This window comes from Pteropus medius, unplaced genomic scaffold (assembly GCF_902729225.1).
Source record: "Pteropus medius unplaced genomic scaffold, Ma_sr-lr_union100, whole genome shotgun sequence".
Lineage (NCBI taxonomy): Eukaryota > Metazoa > Chordata > Mammalia > Chiroptera > Pteropodidae > Pteropus > Pteropus medius.
This window is the reverse complement of record NW_024352786.1, coordinates 1815853-1838735: the sequence shown is the minus strand read 5'-3', so window position 1 is coordinate 1838735 and position 22883 is coordinate 1815853. Positions and strand designations below refer to the sequence as shown.

At 34.4% G+C, this 22883-nt stretch overlaps 1 protein-coding gene, 1 long non-coding RNA gene and 1 pseudogene across 2 annotated transcripts in view; 1 reads left to right on the top strand and 2 right to left on the bottom strand.

Annotated features, from left to right (window-relative positions):
• Window positions 1–5289, bottom strand: part of LOC120591247 (uncharacterized) — a 20492-nt gene extending 15203 nt beyond the window's left edge. The window contains exons 1-2 of the long non-coding RNA XR_005649870.1: window positions 5280–5289; window positions 1586–1589 (exon numbers count right to left, since the gene is read on the bottom strand). This is a non-coding gene — a long non-coding RNA (uncharacterized LOC120591247). The remainder of the gene's footprint in view (window positions 1–1585; window positions 1590–5279) is intronic.
• The window catches only part of BANK1 (B cell scaffold protein with ankyrin repeats 1), a 267758-nt gene that overhangs the window by 117368 nt on the left and 127507 nt on the right, over window positions 1–22883 (bottom strand). The window lies entirely within an intron of this gene.
• Window positions 4180–4298, top strand: LOC120591297 (uncharacterized; annotated as a pseudogene).

The following is a 22883-nucleotide window of genomic DNA, read 5'->3' as shown; positions in this document are numbered from 1 at the left end:
CTCTAGGAACATCAAAATTATAGATTTGATTTTAATTATATGTAAAAATCACCTGGCCTGAATGGGACATGGCAATGTGGGCATGTGGGAAGAGCACAGGTTTGGCCATATCAAGTCCTGGATTTGAAAATCTGCTTTAACCGTGGAAAAGTTTATTAACAGTTCTTGACCCACTTGGCTAACATGACAAACACAAAACACCTGCCTTACTGATTTGCTGTGACTAAGACCTGGCATTTATTTATCGACAAATTTTAATGAGTACCTATTATGTGCCAATGTTTTAGATGCTGGAGACATGACAGTAACTTAGACAAGTTTCTGTCTTCAGATCTACAATTTAATGGATGTTTTACCAAATTATAATATACTAAATACTCAATAAGTGATAGTTATTTTTGTTCTTATTACCATTTTCATTATAACTACTAAAGAATTACTAAGCACGAATGTCTTTCTTTAAAGTTTTATTTTCTGTTTAGGCCAGTTTCTGGGAATCTACTGAATACATGGGACAGTTCTTGTCCTCAAGAAACTCCACTTTGAAGATAAACATAGATAATCACAGTAATTAGAATATTACTAGTACGCGTACAAAGGCAGGGATAAACATAATGTACTCTAGTACTTTGGGTCATTTTTGTATTTCTGTAACAGATAAAAACCACAAGTATCTGGCCTAGCGACTCGACAGTTATTAAGAAGCATCCATCAGGTACTCACTTTGTTCTAGAGGGAAATACACTAAAACAGCACGTGGTCATTTACTTGCTAAAGCTAAGCACTGAAATGGTCATAAAAGTTTCACATTTTTCTATTTATAAGCACGCATTCTTGATTATTTTGCTTTATAAATGCAATGGGCTCTGAGTATAAAACTAAAAACAAAAAAATCATTTGTATTGATAGTTATTTAATTTTGACTAGATTGCTGAAGGAAAATCCTAGCAAATGTTAATAGGTTTGTTTCTATTGCTTTGTATGCAATTTAATAATTATCCTTAGTTTCTACATTGAAAGACTGGAGTAAAAATTAAAGGTGTCCTTTTGTACTTGAGTTTATCAGAGGAAAAACAATATGTTTTTTAAAAATGTCAAAACCAGCATTTTTGCTCTTTGTTTTCTCCTTATAGTCTATAAATGTCTGCATTATACAAATGAATGAATCTAAGGATTTGTTTTTCTTACAAAAGGATACTCTAAGCAACGTCTTTTGAATTTCAAATGATAAAAAATAATAACATTTTAGATTTGTTCAAGGAAATGTAGAATGATAATTCAGTTATAAAATACTTCAACTTGAGATGTTAACTGTTAAAGCAACTGCTGTTAGTTATCTCTAACTTTCCTCTGTAAATTGGTGTTTGAGCTAAAGTTTATGAAAACAGTTCTTGGAAAATAGAAAATTAACACTATTATTGAATAAAAATTATTCACATTTTTACAAAAGCATATTTCTTATGTTTTGTTAAAAAATTCTCTGAGTTCTTAACCAATTGTAGGTTAGAATAAGGTTTTAAAAATAATCATTTTTAAATAGTTTTAGACTTAAAGAAAATTTGTGAAGATAGTTGAGTTCCCACACCTAGCTTTCTCTTAAGTAAGAGCTTACATTAATATGGTACATTTGTTTGACTGGAAAACCAATATTGATACATTACTATTAACTAAACTCTATATTTTATTCATATTTCCTTAGTTTTCACCTAACATCCTTTTTGTTGTTGCTGTTCAAAGATCCCATTCAGGATAGCACACTGCATTTAGTTGTCATGTTAGGCTCCTCTTGGCTATGCAGTTTCTCAGGCTTTCCTTGTTTTTGATGACTTCTCAGTGTTAGAGATTACTGGTCAGGTGTTCTGTAGAATGCCTCTCAAGAGAGACGTACCAAATGTTTCTCTCATGATTAGACTTAGGTTATGGGTTTGGGGGAGGAAGACCACAGAGATGGAGTGCCAATCACATCACATGACATTCGATCACCACATCATCTCACATCGCATCGCATCGCATCAATAATACAGACTGCTCACAGGACTCAACACTGTTGTTATCCTTGATCACCTGGCTGGGGCAGTGTTTGCTAGCTTTCTCCATTGTAAAGTACTCTTCACTGCCCCCCTCCCCCCACACACACACTTTGTATTAGAGTTTGGGGAAGGAAGTCGCTATGTGCAGCTCTGGGGATGCAGATTTAGTAATTTTTTAAACTTTAAATTTGATAAGAGTTTTCAAAGGAAAAGCAAAGACATTTATGCATAGGACAAATGTCTCCTCCCATACTGAAACACTCATTTGGGGGTAATGATCTAAATGGTGGCAGGACTTATTGGAGAATTTTTAGTCTCAAGAATTTTATCTGTTTAGGTCCCAGTATCTCTTGAAATCTGCAGAATCCCAGGATTTCACATGGAGTTTTTACATGCATCTCTTGCTCTACTCTTTGAACATTTACCCACAGTGCACATCATATTATTTTTCTTTAATTTAATTGCCATTGCTTCTCATGTGTGACATATATTTCAGAGTTACTACTGAAAGAAACTAGAAACAGCATAATGACGTAAAATCTCCACCAGTGGTTCCAACCAGTCACACGTTTCATTGCCTTCCTTCATCGATCAACTCATCCAGAGGCAAGGTGTCCAGTAGCCCCGCCAGTGCCGGCCATAATATTTCCTAGGGTCTCACTTGTACAGGCACACACATCTCTTACTTCTTTAAACTAAATTGAGTTTATAAGTGTTCCTGCCCTTGGTTAAATTAATAAGATGCTCTGGAAACAATCCAATGCTGGATAAATCAAAGCTTGTCTCATGTGGCATATGTTTGCTCTTTATTTTTCCTCAGAATTTCACTTTGATAAATCACATATCATTCTTGATACAGAATTAAGCCTTGATTTCAAATAACAGTGAGTACTTATATATGGGAGGCATTCTAATAGGTATTTTCATATTTGCTATATTTTGAAATCTATATACTGATCTTGTGTATTTATTGCTTCTGTTATCTAATTAAGAAAATGGAGACATGTATTCTTACCCCATACCAAGAAATAGTCTTGTTCTCAGTTGCTCAAAATGTTAGTTTAATGTGTATTCTGATACATAATAATATAAGAACTTTTGTGGAAAACTTACCATGTGTCGGGAACTATACTAAAAGCTTTACATGAAATGTCTCATTCAGTGTCCCCAACAGTGTTAGGTAGTAGGCTCTAATAGTATTCTTATTTTACCTTTGAGGCTTAGATTTTGTTATATTGATTACATTATGGTTCTAATTAATGGCATCCTTGTATTCATGTCCTTTGCCTTGTAACTTGTAACTCTATAGACCCCTCCCATACTGATTCTACCCCTGTGACTTGGTTTGGCCCTAGGCCAGTGACAAAGGCTTTAAAATGTATCTGCTTTCTGTGTCATTTCTCTGTGTTCATCAAGAGAACATGCCCAGGTTAGCCTGAGAAGACAGCTGGTCCAGTCTGCTGGGAAGACATATGAGACACATGCATATGAGATTACATGGAGCAGGGCCAAGCCAACCCAGCCAAGAGCAACGTAAGCAAGCCAGCTCCCAGGTAACCTGTCAGCTACCCACAGGCATGTGAGTATGTGCAAGCCTCCGTGACAGGGCCAGGAGTAGGGTGAGGCAAGTGAGGCACTTGCATTGGGTATAAATTTTAAGGAGGCATCAAAAACTCAAAAAAAGACAGGATCAATATTACTGAGTTTCCCTTTTGCCTCAGGTACTAATACAACATGGCACAGCACTGTTCAGTAGAACAACCCAGCCAAGCTAAAGAGTCATGAAAAATAACAAATGATTATTGTTTTAAGCTATTACATTTTGGTGGTTGTTTCTTACATATCAATAACACACCGATAGGGATTAATTTCAAGGTCTTGGAGATAATACTTGGGGAACCTATATTCAAATAAAAGTATTTTAACCATAAAGCTGACTTTCTCACCCTAACATTAACCAGATATCTATTTCATAGAAAAAAGTTTCATAGAAAAAAATTCTGATCTTGAGAGATGTGATGAGAAATGAGTATTGTTCTGATAATAGTATGAACTCCAAAGTCAGATGAATCCAAGATTTTAACCTACTAGCTATGTTATATTGGAAAGTTACAAACATAGTATTTCCATCTTGAAAATGCAAATAGTAGTCTACGGCCATGCTACCCTGAACAAACCCGATCCCATCTGGTCTCGGAAGCTAAGCAGGGTTGGGCCTAGTTAGTACTTGGAATGGAGACCACCTAGGAAGACCAGGTGAGGTAGGCGTAAAAGATAAAAAATAAAATAAAATAAACAAATAAATAAATAAATAAAATGCAAATAGTAAATTATGTGCTATAATTTTATTAGAATTATATGAGAATATTCATATTATAAGGTTTAATATGATTTAGAATCTAATATGTAGAAAGTGCTCAATAAATGTTAATTATTTTATTTTGAATATATTAATAGCATGTATTTCCATTTCTTACTTAAATTATGCTCCTATACCCTCCACTTTCAAGCCTAAACTTCTCTGATGCTTACCCTAACAGGGAAAGTAAAGGTGAGGCCAGAATAAGGTTATTGTTTAGCCTTCATTTTCAAAGGCATATTTCATCAAAATAGAAAAATGTTTTCTAAAATTCCTTGGTTTCTATTATTATATTTGACGATGAGCCTTGTGGATTTGATTGTGGAGTGTTATACAAATGAAATCCCATTTAGATTGAAAGAGAAATAGAAAAACCTGCTTTTCTAGACTTGGTAGGTTGTGATAGGAAGGAAGAGAGCCATAGAGTGCATAGGTAAGATGCCACCTTCCCTGTCCCTCTTGGAGCCATAACCCCTTAGAGGGTTAGATGTAGCAGCCTGTATGGAGAAGCCTAGGAGCATCAAGACCCTCGGAATAACCCCAACCTTCTTTCTGGCACCATGACCACTGTGCCTTTGGAATACAATGGTGGTCCAAGGTTTCTTGATAGATGAGTCTGACATAACTTAAGTTAATGAGGTCATTTGAGACAGAAGTAAGGAACAAGGGGGAAAAAAGATAAAAAGCAGTCATCCAATAGAGACTGTTTCCGAAAATGACTGCTGTGATTTTTGAACTGTACCGAATTTACTAGATCATAATAAATCATTTCCCTCCTCACCCTTTGGGATGAGGGCATTGTGAAGAAGATAGAATCTAAATCAAATGTTTTATTTGCACTTCTGAGTGTCAGTTGTGAAACTTTGTAACCTGTTATATTATTACATAACCTCGGAAGAGAGGAAGTTCCCATTCACAGGGCAGTTCTGCTGAGGGTGATAGACAGGATAGTACGCAGGGTGGTAACAGGCCAGGGGAAGGAAGGGTGTGTGGATGGGGCACCTACAGCATGTACTACAGAGGCTCAATATGCTTTGGGTGTCAATCTGGTGGTACTGCCCCAAATTACTACAATTTAAAGATTTTTGTCATTTTCCTTTTCTGTAGCACTATGTTCATGTTCTACCTTTTTCTTTGGAAAATACTGTTAAAAGGAATGCTTTTTAAAATACTGTTAAAAATCAAGTACACTTTAATGAAACTACTAAGTAATACATATTTATTTTTTAAGGTACTGTATTGCAGTGTGAAATTAATAACAAAATTACAGTAATGATTATTTCTAGTGTCTAATATTAATGTTTAAAAATGAATGGATAATGCCGAGAAGAAAAGAATTGTTGCCTAGAAGAACAATTGACTATGAATTTATATCAGTGACAGGACACTTACAATAACTTACAGAAATGGAGGAATAAATTCTTCAAAAATATTTTATATCATTGATTTTTTGATGTAATGTAAGATAATGATAAACAAACAGGAAAATTTGGAATTCTTATAGCAATATCATGTCATTTAGTGGGGATAAAAGAAAATGATTTTTAAGAGTAAAGTTTCAGAAGAATAGATTTTAAACATGATTCTATTTATTTCCTTACGAATTCATGAATTTAATTTCACAATTTACATTTTCATGGTTTATGGATTGAATTAATGAATCACAAGGAACAAATTTGCAAACACTAAATCTAAAATGCACATGGAAAGATAATGTAAAATATTGCCACCTGGAGTTTTCATGAATCAGACTGCAAGCATCTGTGCTTCTTCTCGAACCTGACAGACACCTTTAATAAATTCAATTAAATCTAGTCTTCAGTTAAATTTTCTATTCCCAGACTCTCATGGGAACCCAAAGGCTCACACATTGATTAATCCTCTGAGATGGAGGGTGTCACTCCTGACTCTGTTGAGGAATAGAATACATAATACATACTTGCCGCAACTTCAATCACAAACGTTCCTCTCACTGCCCTGAAACCAGCTCTTAGTTTTTGCAGGTTTCATAGTAGAATACATCTACTTTGAATGGTAAAACCTTAATGAATATTCAGAAGTTACTGAGATCTTGAGTTTAGGACACATTTCTCCAATGGCAAATACTTGTCAAACTGAGAGCATGTTGGAGGAATGCTCAATCCTCAGGTGGAGTATGGTATTGTGTATTTGTCCTATAAAGGACTGGGTCAGTTTTTATTTCATTTCCCTAGGAAGGAATTTGGAACAGAAGAGATTAAAAGTCTCCAGCCCTTCTTTTTTCTCTTTCTTTTTTTTCTCCTTTTCTTTAGTGTAAGAATAAATGCCCCCATACAGAAAAATTTAAACATAATAGTAAACCAATAATATCTCATGAAATAAACTTTTGGGGGGCACTCTGCCTCCAAAGTAGCATTCCTTGTAAATGTTGATTTTTTTTCTCAGCTGTATGCCAGCTAAAAAATTAATATTCAGGAATTTTGTGTCAAGTCAATGGTGAAAAAAAGGTTGACTAGGACAGATCTAAGTAACAAGATCTATAAAAACATACTATAAGATTTCCAGTCTGACATCAATCCATTCATCAATACTTGATGATGTTATTTAGCAGGTGAAGAATCTACCTGACTGCTTCATTTTTCAGGGCTTGCTTTTTTATCCTGTCCAAGACGTAAGCATGGAAAAAAATCTTGATTAAATTATAAAACCTCAACTAAACTATGAAGCTTATCAAAAAAAGAATGTGTATTATTTTGCATTTCTGGTATTATTGAGAATAATAACTTTATTAGTAAATGCCTTTTCTCTCCTAAATATTCATAAATCACATTGTTATCTAGAAAATCACTGGAGATTGATATCATATTATTATTCTGTAGGGTTAAGAGTACACCTTTTCTCTATTTCTGGAAAATCTAAATATTTGCCAAACTTGGCACCTCTCGAATTTCCATGGTTTCTCTATGATTACTAAGAGTCATCTCTTAAATGGCCTGTCATGTGATATGACTGAGCCTGAAAACTTGGATTCATTTAAGAGTAAGATGGTCTTTAATCTCTTCTGGTTTTCAAATCCTTGGTATCGATTTTTGGTTTTTGTTTTACATGCTGCTTTGACTTTTCTAGTTTGAAAGTGCTTCACTTCATAGGAGATGGAAACAAAAGATCTCTGCATTTTTTCATCTGCTAATATTAGAGCAACAACTCCAAGCTGAGTTTCTGGCTCTTCTTTATGCTTTTAATTCTAAACATAGGTAAAGAACTTCCTCCGCTTGGCTCGAATATTTTTCCCACACACGGGCTTAATTAATGCAACTTAACAATTCCTTCAGAGTATCTAGTAGGTGCCAGACACAAGGTGGCACATGCACAAATACATGCCACTTTTTTATATTTTTTAATTTTATTTCCTAGAGCCATTCTTTTACCTGCTATAAAGTCTGACCATCAGTCCCAAGGAGCTGATACTAATTAATTGGTAAGGTTCAAGAGAACATGCTTCTTGTTTCACAAAAAAACCTTTAATGTGAAATATAGCCCAGAGTATATAAACAGTCCAATAAAAACTTTGGGTAATTTCAGTTTATATGATGAGAAGCTGAAGTAGCCTTATGGGAAGAAAAACTTTAAAATGAGTTCATTGTGTAGGTATCATTTGCATTAGGTTCTTTAGACATGACAGTAAATAGTATTTGAAATAGGAGGTGTCAGTTTGGTATAAAATCCCACTACAAATTTAACTTAATTAGGAGTGGGATGTATACAAGAAATTTTATAGATTGGCAATATAAACATTAAGGAAAGGTCAAAAAGCCATCAAATCTGAGAAATTTGAACCATTCAGGGACTGACAACAGACTTTGAATCTATAGAGCAAATTGGGAGTCAGTATGAGGTGATTTTTTCTTTTTTTTTAATGAAAAAATTTTTCCTGTTGACCCCTTCACCCATTTCTGCACCTTCCATCTCCCTCCTCCGACAACAACCAGTCTGTTCTCTGTATGTCTGATCTTACTTTTGGATTTTTGTTTTTGTAGATTTCACATAAAAGAGAGGACATAACGATATTTGGCTATATTGACCTTGTCACTTCTTCTTTGATCTTCTCTACATGTTCTTTTTAAATATGAGCGCATCAAAAAACTTACTATAAAATTATTTACTTTGTAAAATTTCCTCTCCATGTTTTCTTCCTGTGATTGAAAAGTTAAAATTGTATTGGTTTGTATTTATTGTTGGCTTAGTTTATTATTTGCCTGTGATTATTTTCATTATTTAATAATCCAAAATTAATTTTATAAATTTGCTTATTATTGTTGTTAGTTCAGCCTTCTGAGAGATGAATTTGTCTGTAAGGTAAGGGAAGAATGTATTTTGTTATTTTTAAAGGAACAGACTTCCTTTATATCTGGATGAGTAAAGTCCCTTCTCACTAATATATCTTGTGTTTTTGCCAGTTTTAAAAACTCATTAGGAGACCATATTCCACATTCTTCTGCCTGGGTGGTATAGAACCTATGTTCTGATGTCATATCTCTACCCTTCTTCATGCTTGCCCAAATATGTTTCAATAGGCTGCAACTCTCAGCTTTTTCATTTTCATTCATTCATTCCACAAATATGCACTGATAATCTTCTTTGTGCCAGGCATGCTTCTAAATGCTCAGGCTAAAACAATAAAGAAAATAGAGCAGAATTTTTGCACTTGTGGACTTTATAGGATAGTTGAGGGAAACAATCAACCAATCAATATATATAAGAAATTCTCTGGTAATGTTAATAGGTGACAAGTCCTAAAGTGAAACAAGTCCAGTAGAGTAAGAAATATCGGCAATATAAATGTGGTGGGGAAGACAATGCAATTTTAAATATTCTGTTTAGGATTATAATTTCTGCACCCTTCTTATTACCTATCTTTCTTCTACTGCCATTTTATTCATGCATATTATCCAGTAAAATCTTTTTCATTTTTGAAATTCTTATTTGTTTATATTTACTTCACTGTGGCAGAATTTTACATAGTCTTGATTTTATATTATTACAACTTCTGCTCTATGCATTCCATGAACATAGCCATAGGATTCTTACTTTCTCCTGAAAATCCCTGGGTGCCTCTTCTTCTAACTACTGATATTTGCAATGAAAAATAAACATCACACCCAATGTCCTCCATGTCACACCTGGATAGCAGAGTTTGGTAGATCGTGGGAGGTAACCAAATACGAAAGTATCAGACAAAGATGGGAAGCCGTGAGAACAGAAAAGGTAAAAGAGACAAAAGCAAGGAAACAGTCACTAATTTCACTAAATTGCTGTCCTCTTGCCCAAAATATTCTTGTTCTGAAATATCTAAAATATTCTGACCACTAAAACCTCATTCAGTTTTACTGTTTTGTCTTCCTCTTTTTTCTTCCCCCACAAATATCAGATTATAGTAGTTTTAAATTGACACTGAGTATATTTGCTCTAAATATTTTTTTCTTAGAATTCATGAGATACCTCATCCATCCCTAGCTCATTAGCATTATGTTATCATATAGTGGACCAAGGAAATCAAAGTCTGTTTTTGGAAGGCTTTAGTGAATTGATCTGTCCAGTTCTCATATATGCCTTATTTCTTTTTCAAAGACATAATTTCATCTAGGGGAGGAGACAGAAATAACACATGGGCTCCCAAATGCTTCTGCTTCCTGGTTAGAAGAAAGAATTACATACAGATAATACAATGCTGTTCTGATTACCTCAAAATGAGGAGTTATCATATGAGAAAAGTTTAGGTACTATACAAGTATAATCTATTTGTCCTCTTATTACTTCCACTCAATATTTCTCATAAAATCTAGTGTAATATTATTGCATGGAAGGTACAAAAGGTTCCTCAAAAACTGAAAAATAGCACAAAAATATTGACAAAATGTCTTCTTTTGAGTTGAGTAAGAACATTTAGCTCACACAACTTACACTGGTATTATATTTCTACTTGTTTTTTTTTGTTGGTGGTTCATGAATTCTATTGATTTATGGTTCACCAAATCATTTTCGACTCAAAGAATTAATCTTTCCAGTATAAATTCTATATCACTTAAATAAAGATGTGAGTTTCATCTATAAAATTGAGACAATAATACCTCCTCAGGTTGTTTTGAACAATGAATAAAATGGCATATAATTAGTACATGGCACAGCTCCTTAGACATAGTGGGGTTGCAAGATACATTTACCCCTCCCTACTGTCTCTAAAACAAAAGTTTGTAATAATAATTCGCACAATGATAAAAGAAAAACAGTAATGATTATCAGTGACACACACGGCCTAACTGAGGCCAACTTAAGTTAATTCCACTTGGCCATAATAAAAATCATTTTAAATTAGGAATGAAGCAAGCTTAGTCATGATCCATCATAGTATTATACTTATTTAAACTTTCCAAAAGTATTTTTGATTTAATCAAAATAAGAAAGGCTCTTAGTACAACAGTAAAGCACCTCAACCCTAAAAGCTAGAAGAGAGGTATAATAAAGAAGTCTTCTGAGAACAGGTAAAGTTCTTGCCATATACAGCTGACCCTTGACCAATGCTGAGATTAGGGGCGCCACACAGTCTAAAATCTGTGTATAACTTAAGTCAGCCCTCTGAACATGTGGCTTCCCAATCACGGATTGAAAATACTACAAGTTTGGCACATCCTTTAGAAAACTAAAGCATCATTTTAGAAAATATCTGGTACTTGAGTACTAGTATCTGTTTGAAATGATTTCATTTTTCCCCGCCACACTGGCTTCTTTGTACTCTATCTCATTCATCGAGGTGTCTTTTCCTTCTCTGGAGTTCTCAAATAACTAAACGACTAAGGTGCTTTGAAGGAGAAAAAGGGTCTATGAGAAACATAACTGGGGATGCTTATGCTGAGATCTAGATGGTGGAGGTTGGCCAAGTGTAAAGGCTGTCAAATGTTTTAGGAAATAGTTGTAAATGTTCTAGGGACCTTCCCTAAGGAAAAGGATATCATGGCTGAGGGAAAGAGGGGAGAACAGGGAAAAAGCATAAATATCCACTATTGTTTTACTCTTTTGCGGGCATCATAAACAGTGAAATTCCTAGCAAGTACCACGTCTTATGCTTCTCATGTAGTTTTTCCAATATACCATACAGTAAAATTTATCGACTGACATACTGACTGTAAGGAAAACCAGTATATTGAGAAGTCTCAAATAAGTTAGTGTCTATGCATACACGTGAGTGCATACACAAAGCCACATATACATTTATTGGTTATCTACAAATACCAGACACTATTTAAAGAAAATTGCACATGTTAATTTACTTAATCCTCTTAACTATTATCTTTATTTCACATAGGACCTTAAAGCCCAAAGAAATTAAGTAACTGTCTCAAAATTAAAACTAATAAAAAGTATTCAAAACCAGAAAACCAGGTAGTATAGCTTCAGAACTTGAGCATTTAATCACTATGCATTTAATCACTATTTTTTAAATTAATTGTTTTAAAGTGTGCTCCGTTATAGCCATCTTAGTCCCACGGTCTCCTCTACCTCCACCATACCAGTGTCCACAGTCTAGACCTTGTCCTGAAATCTAAGGCTAGGTATCAAACTTCCCATTAGCATCTAAAGTAAAATATAAAACAAGAATTTCAACTCAATCTGTCCCTGTCCAAACTGACCCCATATTTCCCTTTTATTTATGTACCAGTTAAGAGCCTCACCATTTACCAAGGCACTTAAGCCAGAAATTAAATTCTGCTTCCCAATCCCTATATCAATTCTGCCACCATGACCTATTTTCCTGTCACCTTGATGTCTCCTAATTGAACTACTTCCCTCCTTCCCCTCTGTCTATCTCAGTTCAACTCCTCATCATCATTCATCTAATTGATCCCTTTTGATCTGATATTTCCTTACCACCCATTCTCTATCATGTGGCCAGAATGTTCTTTCTAAATCTTAAGCTATTGCTCTCCTGCCCAAGCCCCTTAAAATATTTCATTGTCCTATGGACTAAGTCTTGATTTGTTTATAAGATAGACTTCAAGCACACTTCTCTAGCATTTTTTCCTGCAAATTCTCCTGTTGCATGCCACATATTTTAATGTTGTTAAAGGTACTTGAAGCTTTTCAAATAAATCATATTTTCCCTTTGCTTAGCCTACCTTTTATGTCTAGAATGACCATTCTTCTTCTCTTGACTAACTCCTGTTGGCTCACTGAAAATCAACTTAGAGGCTGAATGGCAATTCTGAGCTTTGAAGGATATCCTTATTAACAATACTTATGACATATTACATTCACACCTGATTGTCATTCAAGGCAGAGTCCATTTTATTAATATTTGTATCTTTAGGTATGCCATAGTATCTAGTACCCTGATGGATATTCATTAAATATTTGTTGAATGAAAGGATTTATTTTTCATAGACACAGCATCTCTATTGCTTAAAAAATGATACTTCTCTATTTTTCTGTCTTTTCCTTTTTTAATTCTCTGAATTTTATCTCCCATTTCTATGTACATAATTAGCTAAAAAATCTGATTTTAGATTAACTCTTACTTTAAATTATAGAATTATTAGAGTGAAAATTGCAAAATGTTTAGGACTCCTTTTTACAGAATGAGCTCAATGTTTCTCTGTATAGTAACTTTAAAATGTAAAACAATTTCAGAATTCCTTTTAGCTTGCACATTCATTTATTTTCCATGAGAGCAATATAGAGATGTGTGCATGGTTGTTTCACTTATTTATGTTATCTTCTCAATTCCAGCTTTGTAGTTCATCCCTTAGCATAAAACAGTCTACAGAGAAATTTGGGACTCTTGAGCTCTCTGAGAAAGAACAAATTCAGGATGCCCTACGCAGTCTGTGTCCTCTTGTGTGGTGTATTAGATGTGTTTCTCACTATGGTAATGAAGAGGCCAGCCTGATGGCACAGAACTTTCAGTGTGCATTAAAAGCAGACTCTGAGGCTGTGGAGTGAGAGAAATTTTATGGAACGACTTTGGGTGATGCAGCTGCAGAATCAATTAGGCTGAATAGAGTCTCTGGTTGCCAATTTTAGTAATAGCAGAAAAATGAAAATGCTGAGGCTGGTAGTCATCCAGATGTTTAACCCTGCTGACTGGCACATCAGTGCTCGTTCTTCCTGATCTCTCTTTGGTTCTTGGGCATACCTCATGATATAAATAAGTATTGCTCTCACTTTCCCATAAAAGCCAATTACTGGAGGTGCTCAAAATAGTACAGTAAAAAACATTTTCTATTATTTCATTATCTGGGCTTAGTAGCCTCAATTACCCTACACAAGTAGATCATCAAGAAAATCAGTAACAATAACCTTAAAAATGAGGAGGAAAAATGACTCCAAAGAAATACTGGAGAAATAATAGCAATACTCATTCAACTGTCAAAATTTGGAATACCTCCCAACTTTCGTTAGAAAGCAAATGTCTAGCTATCACCTTAAGCATAATAAATAAATATTTTATACATATATAACCTATATGTATATCTTTATCAACTATATATCATATATCTATATCTATATTTACATCTATATCTATATCTAGATAATTATCACTTTGATTACTGGCTTTATACATAGTCCCATAGCCCCACATTATGCTTCTGATGAATGAAGGATATGATCCTCTAGGACAAGACTCCCACATTCATTTTTCAGAATTGGCAATTTTTTACCCTCTTACAGATTTCCACTATTGTCAAAGTAACTTAAATAAGTAGGAAAAGTCTTTTATTCAAGACTAGGATTGTTGGAAATCGCAGTAAAACTGATTGAGAAACACATCTCTTTCTTTGATTTGTCGGCTGAGAAGGCCTAGAAGAAATACTAACACAGTAGCAATGGGTCGAAACCCAGTCTTGATTTCTAATGCCATTTCCAATATAAAGAACCACAGCTCCTTGAAAAATGGTGGATACTGGGACAAGGGCAGGAAACTTACTAGGTAATATAAAAAATATAGTGCCAGAAAGTTAAAAAAACACCCATAATGATGAGTATATCAAGGAGACAAAAAAATCAACGGAAAGATCTCCTAATGGCAAAAGATAGAATAGTATGAGCAACAAAATAAAGTAGTATTGGACTATAACCCAAAGTGTAACATAAACATTCATGAGTCCACACTGATATAAACAAGTTATTGCATAAATAAATAAATGGGCAAGAATAGGCAATCCTCCTGTTCAGGATTCTGTTTACTTTATGTAAATAATGCACCCCCAAGGAGGTGGAGCATAGAAACCTGGCTCCGTACCCCGGGTGAACTGCCACTCTACTGTGACTCTGATGTGGGAGGCTTTGGCAAGGATTAGAGTTTGGGAGAAAAAAAAAGGTTGTGGAGCATAAATTTCCACTCTTTAAATATGGGCTCTGCATAGTGAGTTTCTTCCAAAGAAGACAGTATAAAGTGGGGGTGCAAAGTACTTTACAGTGAGAAACCTGGCAAACATTGTCCCAGCCAGGTGATTAAAGATAACAGTGGTGAGTCCTGTGGGCAGTCTGTATTATTGATGGGATGGGATGGGATGGGATGGGATCTGATGGGATTGGCATTCCACATCTGTGGTCTTCCTCCCCCAAACCTATTCCCTAAGTCTAATCATGAGAGAAACATTAGGCAAGTCTTTCTTGAGGATATTCTACAAAACACCTGACCAGTAATCTCTAACACTGAGAAGTCATCAAAAACAAGGAAAGTCTGAGAAACTGTCATAGCCAAGAGGAGCCTAAGGAGACATGACAACAAAATTCAGTGTACTATCTTGGATGGGATTTTGGAACAGAAAGAAGACATTGTATAAAAACTAAAGAAATCTGAAAGTCTGAATAAAGTGTGTACTTTAGTTAATGGTAATATATTAATATTGTTTTATTAATTGGGACAAATGTACTATAATAATGTTGATTGTTAATGATAGTTAAAACTGAGTAGGCAGAATATGGAAAGCACGTTATCTTCATAACTTTAAATCTAAAATATAAAATTTACTTTAAAAAAAAACAATAAAGTGACCTTATAAATCACTTTTTTTATACCTGAAAAAGTGAAGAAAAAAGTTCCTGCCGTTGTAATATTTAATATACAAAACATTAATCATTCTAATTAGATTCATTTATCCAGAGAGATAAGTAAATGCCAAATAATGACACACAAGGAGAGAAAGCTAAAAGAACAAATCTTTCGAAGGCAACTATTGGAGAAATAAATGAGAGTGAGTAGACAAGAGATGAACAAGCTCTATGTAGTTTGGTTTATGGATGCATCCAGCTATCAGTAGGGAAGCTAGGAGTTGAATTTGCTCTTGTTCAAGTTAATTGTGACACTTATTTGGTTAACACCAGAGAAGCTAACTTGTCAGAGGAGATTGGTTTCAGTGATTTTATCATTATTTTTGAAAATTACTTTCTTATTAATGTATTTTATTTTGTCTTTGATTGTCCCTTCAGAATATCTGCACACATTTGAAATTATTTTTATTAAAACTGTTAGTCTAAAGCTTAATTTGTCCTAAGTCAGTGTTCATAGCTGATGTGCAAAACATGTGATAGAGACAGTTTTCACCAAATATTCCATGTGGTCTGCATTTCTCAGAAGCTCTTGTAGTTGAGCTGGGGCCATGGACTGGGTTAGGCCAATGATTTGTGAGAGGAAGTTATGTCAGTCACTTCTGGGCAGAGGTAGTCAAGAGCTCAGATTTCTAAACCTCCATCTTTCTATTCCCCTGCCATTGTAACTTCAGAAACCATGTTTCCAGGTACTGCTATAAGATGGTATAGCATCCATTAGCCTAGGTTTCTGAGTTATTGCATGGGGTAGATTCCCACCCCAAACCCCGAGAACCTATGTTGAATATGTGATATGTATTATATGATGTATTATGTTAATTGCCCTAATACAACTAGTAAGAAAAATTGCATATATTTTAAGAAGTTAGTATTATATTTTAGGCTATCTTGTTACAGGTAGTCAAAGGTAACTTTTAAGATTACTATAAGGTTTACTTGCCACAGACTCCAAATCACAATGCCTTATACCACAAAAGGAATATTGTAAATTTTAAAAGGCAGCAGGTATAGAAATTATACGTAGGGAGAGAGGCCCTTGTAGAACCTATTTGAAAAGTAAAGTGACTCTGCCAAGCCAGAAAAAATGACATAAATTCAAACTATTGAAAGAATGGGGATTTCAGCAAAAGATTAAGATTTTATTGCATAGTATTTCATGAAGGAATACTTATCAGGTAGAGAGGGAGAGTAAATAGTACCCATTGTCTGGACCGATATTCAGAAACATGGAGTAAAGAAACTTAGACCACGTTATTGCTGGAGGTAGGGAGAGATGGGTGTTGACTGGATATAGTTTAAAGTACTTGGGGGACTGATATAAGATGCCATGTGTAAGTTTTACAAAACATAGGGCTATGAACAGAGAACACATTCACACTCTGCATGCAAAGGTCTCAGAAACCAGCTTTCAAATATAGTGTCATTAGTCATTAGTCAGTACACAGAATGGGTTTTGTGGACTGAGGTTCCCCAGAAGCTATTTACCATTTACTTAATCATGCCTGACTTATGCGTTTTAGGTGTTTTGTTTTGTTTATTTTTTTTTCTAGTAATTAAGCTTCTTAACATGGCTATAGTGAGAGGGTTTGTTTTCTGTTTCATATATTCCCTAGGACTCTTTAAAATAGTTACTTGAGGGAAATATGACAGGTTCTATCAATTATGAAGTTACCCATACATGAGATTTTCAGTGGCATTTGATGATAAATTGAATAATAAATGTGTTGAACTGAAGGAAGATTCCCTTCCCAACTTTATCTTGATAAATAGCACTAAAAAAATTGAAATAAATATCATCTCAAAAAGTAGATTTTGGGCCTTGGGTTAAGGCATATGTGGTATATTTCTCTATACTCAGATAACAAATAGTCCCAGTGCCCCACTAATGAGCTGAAAGTATTTTTCAGAAAATTAACGGCCCACAGAAAGATTTACATTTCAATTTACATCCACAAGGCAATTTTCTGAGACAGCTGTTTTCCTGATTGACTCCTTAAGAACTTTTTTTTATAACTTTTGCATTGCTTTGCTTTTAGAATGGCAGTGTGGGTGTTCAATTTTACTCTGTTAATTTATATAATCTGCCTTCTTCAACTTTAGAAAGATGTTTAATGCAATAAGAACAAACAAAGATCCCTGTCCTCATAGTACTTAGTTCTTATATTCTCAGTGCCAGAGTGGGGAGAGGGAGGCATGTAGTAAATACTGCCACGTAGTATTTCATAGTGATAGCTGCTATGAAAAAAAAAACGGATGGTAGAGCAGAATAAGGGAGAATTGAAATGTTACGTGAAGGAGGCATTGGGGTTGGCAATTTTAAGTAGAGTGATCACAGTAGACTTGATTGAGATGACATTTCATCAAGTTCCTTAAGAAGGTAAGGGAGTTAGTCATGGTCCTGGTTATGAAGGAAGTAGATTAACACCACCCATAAAATATGTGGACAAAGAAGAATTGTGATATTGGTGAAAGCATATAAAATTTGGATGAAGTTTCCCTAACAAAGTTGTTTTAAAATGGTATTATGACATCAGTGTAGTCATAATTGTATCTGTTATGGTGCTACATACACTATTGGTGAATTGTCCTAATAGTTTGAGGTGAGTTAGTGGTTTCGTTTTATGTTTTCGTTTGGTTGTTTTAAATCTATGGCCACAAGGCCACTGGCTAAATCAATCAGGCAGGTTTCTTAATTTTTAATTGTCTTGTTTTGACATTTTAAAATCTCTTTGGAAACCTAAAACGAAGGAGTAACTCTGGTTTCTAGAACTCAACTTGGGATGCATGTAGAGGAGGCTCTCATTGCTCATAACTTTCTTTAATTTCCATCAAAGAGATCAAAAGTTTCTCCTTCGAAGATTACTGCCATCAAATCACTTCCTCTTTACTCCTCTCAACTGCCTGTTTGCTATTGTAGCCTCTCAGCATATCACATACACGACTCAGTTTACTCATCTAGTGACTAGTGGGTAAAGAGATATTGAAAGACCCATTTTAAACAAGTTGTAGGATCACAGTTTCCTTCCTTCAATACGAAGCTGTTCAAAAGACTCAGCATACCCTTAAAGCTGTTAATGAAGGTATATATAATTCATCATAATTAATACATGCTTGGCCTTCCTTCTGGTAATAAGAGGTCTCATCCCCATGCCCATGGCTCTGCCTTTGCCTCTTGGTTTCACGTTTACACTGAATAGCTTTCTGGTGTCATCCTGGCCCTAAAGCAGGGTTCACAATATATATGTGATTGCAATGAGATACAGACACTGGCCTTTTTGGCATCACACTGGAATAGATGAAAAAATTAAAATCTCTCTACAAGCCAGCAATGGCTATAGGAGAATCCTAACCACTGAATAATATAGTTTATAAAAGTGTCCACGATCATGGCACTATTTACTTGATAACCTTTCAGCATTGTCATGAGTCTGAGTAGAATTGCTTTTTGCCATGGCCAGTTTTCCACTAAACTTGTGAGGCAGAATTTTTACTGTTTTTAATAAATATTTGCCCTTCCATCGGTACACACTTGATGTTACTTCCTTACTCTTATTTTTGCAATAAGTTGCTTGTCTCTGTATCACATAGTGCTGTTTGGCTCAATATCTTTGACAGTCACCACTATAACATATATGCTAAATCATGTTTTAAAATACATGTGGATCAGAATTGGACGGTATGCTTGTGAAGAGATAGCAACAAAGCAAAGGAGAACTATTGTCCAGGGACACATTCACCTATCTTATTGGGCACAGATATAACAACATTTTTGTATTAGGCTGAGATGCTGATGCTATAGCCTTATAAACTTTGAACCTTTTAATATCTTTCTTCCCCAAAGACTTGTTTTCTCTGAAAAAGAAATTACTTCCAGTGGGTACTCTCATGATTAACTTTTTTTTTCTTATCTGATTCTCCTCTTTGAATATGCTACCTGTTATACCAAAACAAAGAAAACTGTCAATCTTGTTTCCATTAGTTTCTCTAAATAATCTCCTTTTCCATAGACCTATAACCACCATGGATCATTGCTTTTGATAAATTTCACAATGCCCACTTGACAATTACTAATGATAATAGAGTATTGAAAACACATGTTTACATTTGAAAGGTAGCAGGGTTTTCATAGAACTAATTCACATGATAAATTGTGGAAGCAAAAATTTTTTCAGTTTATATTCTCTAAATGATATTATGGTAGCTTCACATCATAGGTCATTTCAAAATCACAGAAAAAGGACACTACTACTAAAAAACCCTATATAACACCTTTATCAGATCCATTTTAATAATTATTCCCATCACATAGCTTCATATTTAGTAATTCTATAAGTTTAGCCCATCCACTAAACCTATCATTTTGCTTCTTATCTACCTTTGAGGAATAGGCTTAACTATTAGAAACAAACAAAAAAACAAATGAAACAAACCTCTATGTTCGTTTATATATAATATATATATATATATATGATATATATCATATATATATATATATGATATATAACATATATATATATTATATATATATATATATGAGATATAATATATATATATAGTTAAGGTATATATATATATATATATATATATATATAAAATCTCCTGGAAGAATGGGTGGTCTCTCCTTATCTCTTTCATAAACGTAAAACGTAAACGTAAAAAATGTTACTGACACAGAGGAGAGACTACTCATTAAAGTAGGAAACAGCCATTTAGTGGATGATGTGTATTACATAAGCTTTAATTTCATCTTTGGTTTTACTATCAGAAACTGTTCAAACTATGCTCAGTGTGATGATGGTGGTTACAGCTGTGTCTCACAAAATGGCAGCCGTCAACTTTCTGATATGCTACAATTTATTAAAATATTTAACATATAAATATTTAAGAAAACAATTACAACTGGATAACTCATCTGAAACCATAAAAAATGACTTCTTAGAAAAGTCATAGTCAGTGGAACTGAAAACAATTTTATGAACACATACAGAATTTCAAATTAATTCAACAAGGAGGCCATTAGACTGAAGTGGCTCTAATCCTGTGGTGGCCTACTTTAGGCAAACCAAAATCTAAGTCCGTAAATGCTTCAAGGGTATGAAATCAAAATCTAAGAACAACCAGTCGCAATCAATCAACTAGGCTTTAACTACAGCCAATCAATAATTTCCTTGGTTGACTTCTGACTTTTCTCTGTCAAAGTCCTCTCTCCAGCTCCTGTCAGTGGAGAGCTCCTAAACCACTTCTGGTTTGATGCCACCCAATTGGAATAGATTTTTGCTCAAATAAAGTCTTAAATTTTTTAATATGTTTCAGTTTATTTTTGAACAAGACACATACAGAAATATTAAAAACATACATGATATGGCCATTGTTTTCATTTTATTTGATACATCTGCTTGCCAAAGTGTTAAGGAAATCAGAGAGAATATGGGAAAAAATTAATTATGTGTTTACTGAGGTTAGAGTGTGGTTAGCTGAAAATTGTTTGCTAGTATTTTAAGAGGTTCCACTGGCATTCTGGAGAGACAAGTTCTTTATTTATTTTTCTGATATTCAGTAAACTCTTTAGGTATTAACAGAGGTTCCCCTATTTTTCCAAACATCTCCTAGGAGGTACTTGAAAATCACTAAGATCTTAAAATTACATTGTCTTTTAAGGGAACGCTAATCATTGCTCATTATATTCCCTTCGCTCACCCGAATTTTTAGTTACCTACACCTGAACTGTTGTGGATTTTTATTGCTTCTCCTATGGCCCATCTGTCAGCTTCTCTCTGCTTTCTGGGGCTCTGCATATCTCTCCCTTTATCTCTAGTATTCAGCCATCTCTGCCCATGTGAAGGACTCAACACCTGTAACATGGTAGGATTAATCTAGCACTCAGATTTCCTCATCTTGATTTGTACCACTGAGTGTTTCAGGGAGAAAAAATCATAAGAAGAAATTTAAAATCAAATTAATACTTGTATTAGTCCGGGTTCTCCAGAGAAACAGAACCAATAGGATGTGTATATATATAGAAAGATATTTATTATAAGGAATTGGCTCACATGGCTTTGGAGGCTGGCGAGCCCCAAGATCTTCAGAGAGAGTTAGCAAGCTGGAAACTCAGGAGAACTGATGTTGTAATTCTAATCTAAGCCCAAAGGCTTAAAACTCAGGAGAGCTGATGGTGTAGTTCCTATTCAAAGACCAGCAGGCTTAAGACTCAGAAAGAACTAATGTTTCATTCTGAATCCAAAGTTAAGAAAAAGCTGATATCCCAGTTCAAAGTAGAGTCAGTCTTTTTGTTCTATTCAGGCCTTCAACTAATTGGATGAGGCCCACCCACATTTGGGAAGGCACTATGTTTTACTCAGTCTATCCATTCAAATGTTAATCTCACCTAAAACATTCTCACAGGACCCCCAATTTGATTTGACATAAAATTAACTATGACTCCAGAGAGTCAATAAAACTATAGTGATAAAATAGTTTAAGAAAAGAGCAAAGGATAGTGGTAGAAAGTTAAGCATATAACAGCCATTAACTAATTTAATTTGACCTGCTAAAGCTAGAATTTGGTGTTTTTCTGTATTCTTGGAGGTGCTTTAGTCCAGCTGCATAGAACATAGGTGAAACTGAATTTGGACCCAGATTTCCATCTGAGCTGAATACTACAAATCTAATTTAAATGTGATTTACTACAATAATTTCATGCAGAAAGATCTTCTATTAGATCTATCACAGGATAAGCTGTTAGAAAATACACTGAAAAAGGTTAAGTGTGCCTTTCCTAAGTTTTGAGATTCAGTCTAGTGCAGGGTTAGAGCTACACTGCCTGTGTGACTAGGTAGTCACTTAACCACTCTGGGCTTCATTCCCTTATTTGTAAAATGAGGATAATAAAACAGACCTGTTAGAATGCAATAAAAATAGCTATCAGTACACAACAAGTTCTGTCTAACTTTTGCTAATTTTATTATTTCTGACTTTTATACTAACCTACTCTTTTTTCCAAATTACTTAACTGCCTGTTCCCCTGTTTATTGTCTATCCCTCCATTTAAATGTGAGTCCATGAGAGGAGTGACTTGTCTGCTTTGTATTACTATAAACATAACAATACCCAATGGAGAGAACATGCATAATATTTATAGAAAGAATTCATTCTTTTATGCAACAAATACATATAAGGTACATATATATGTATATATATATACATATGTATGTGAGAGAGAGTATCTACTCTGAGACATTCACTATGCTGGGCGCAGCAGATTCAATGATGAATAAACATACACTTTTGTGGAATTTACAGTTCTATGGGAGAGATATTAAACAAAATATCCACATATATTAATATGTAATTATAAATATAGTGTGATAAAGGAAATAGATTCTAGGCTTAAGTTAATTAAGTATAAGAGC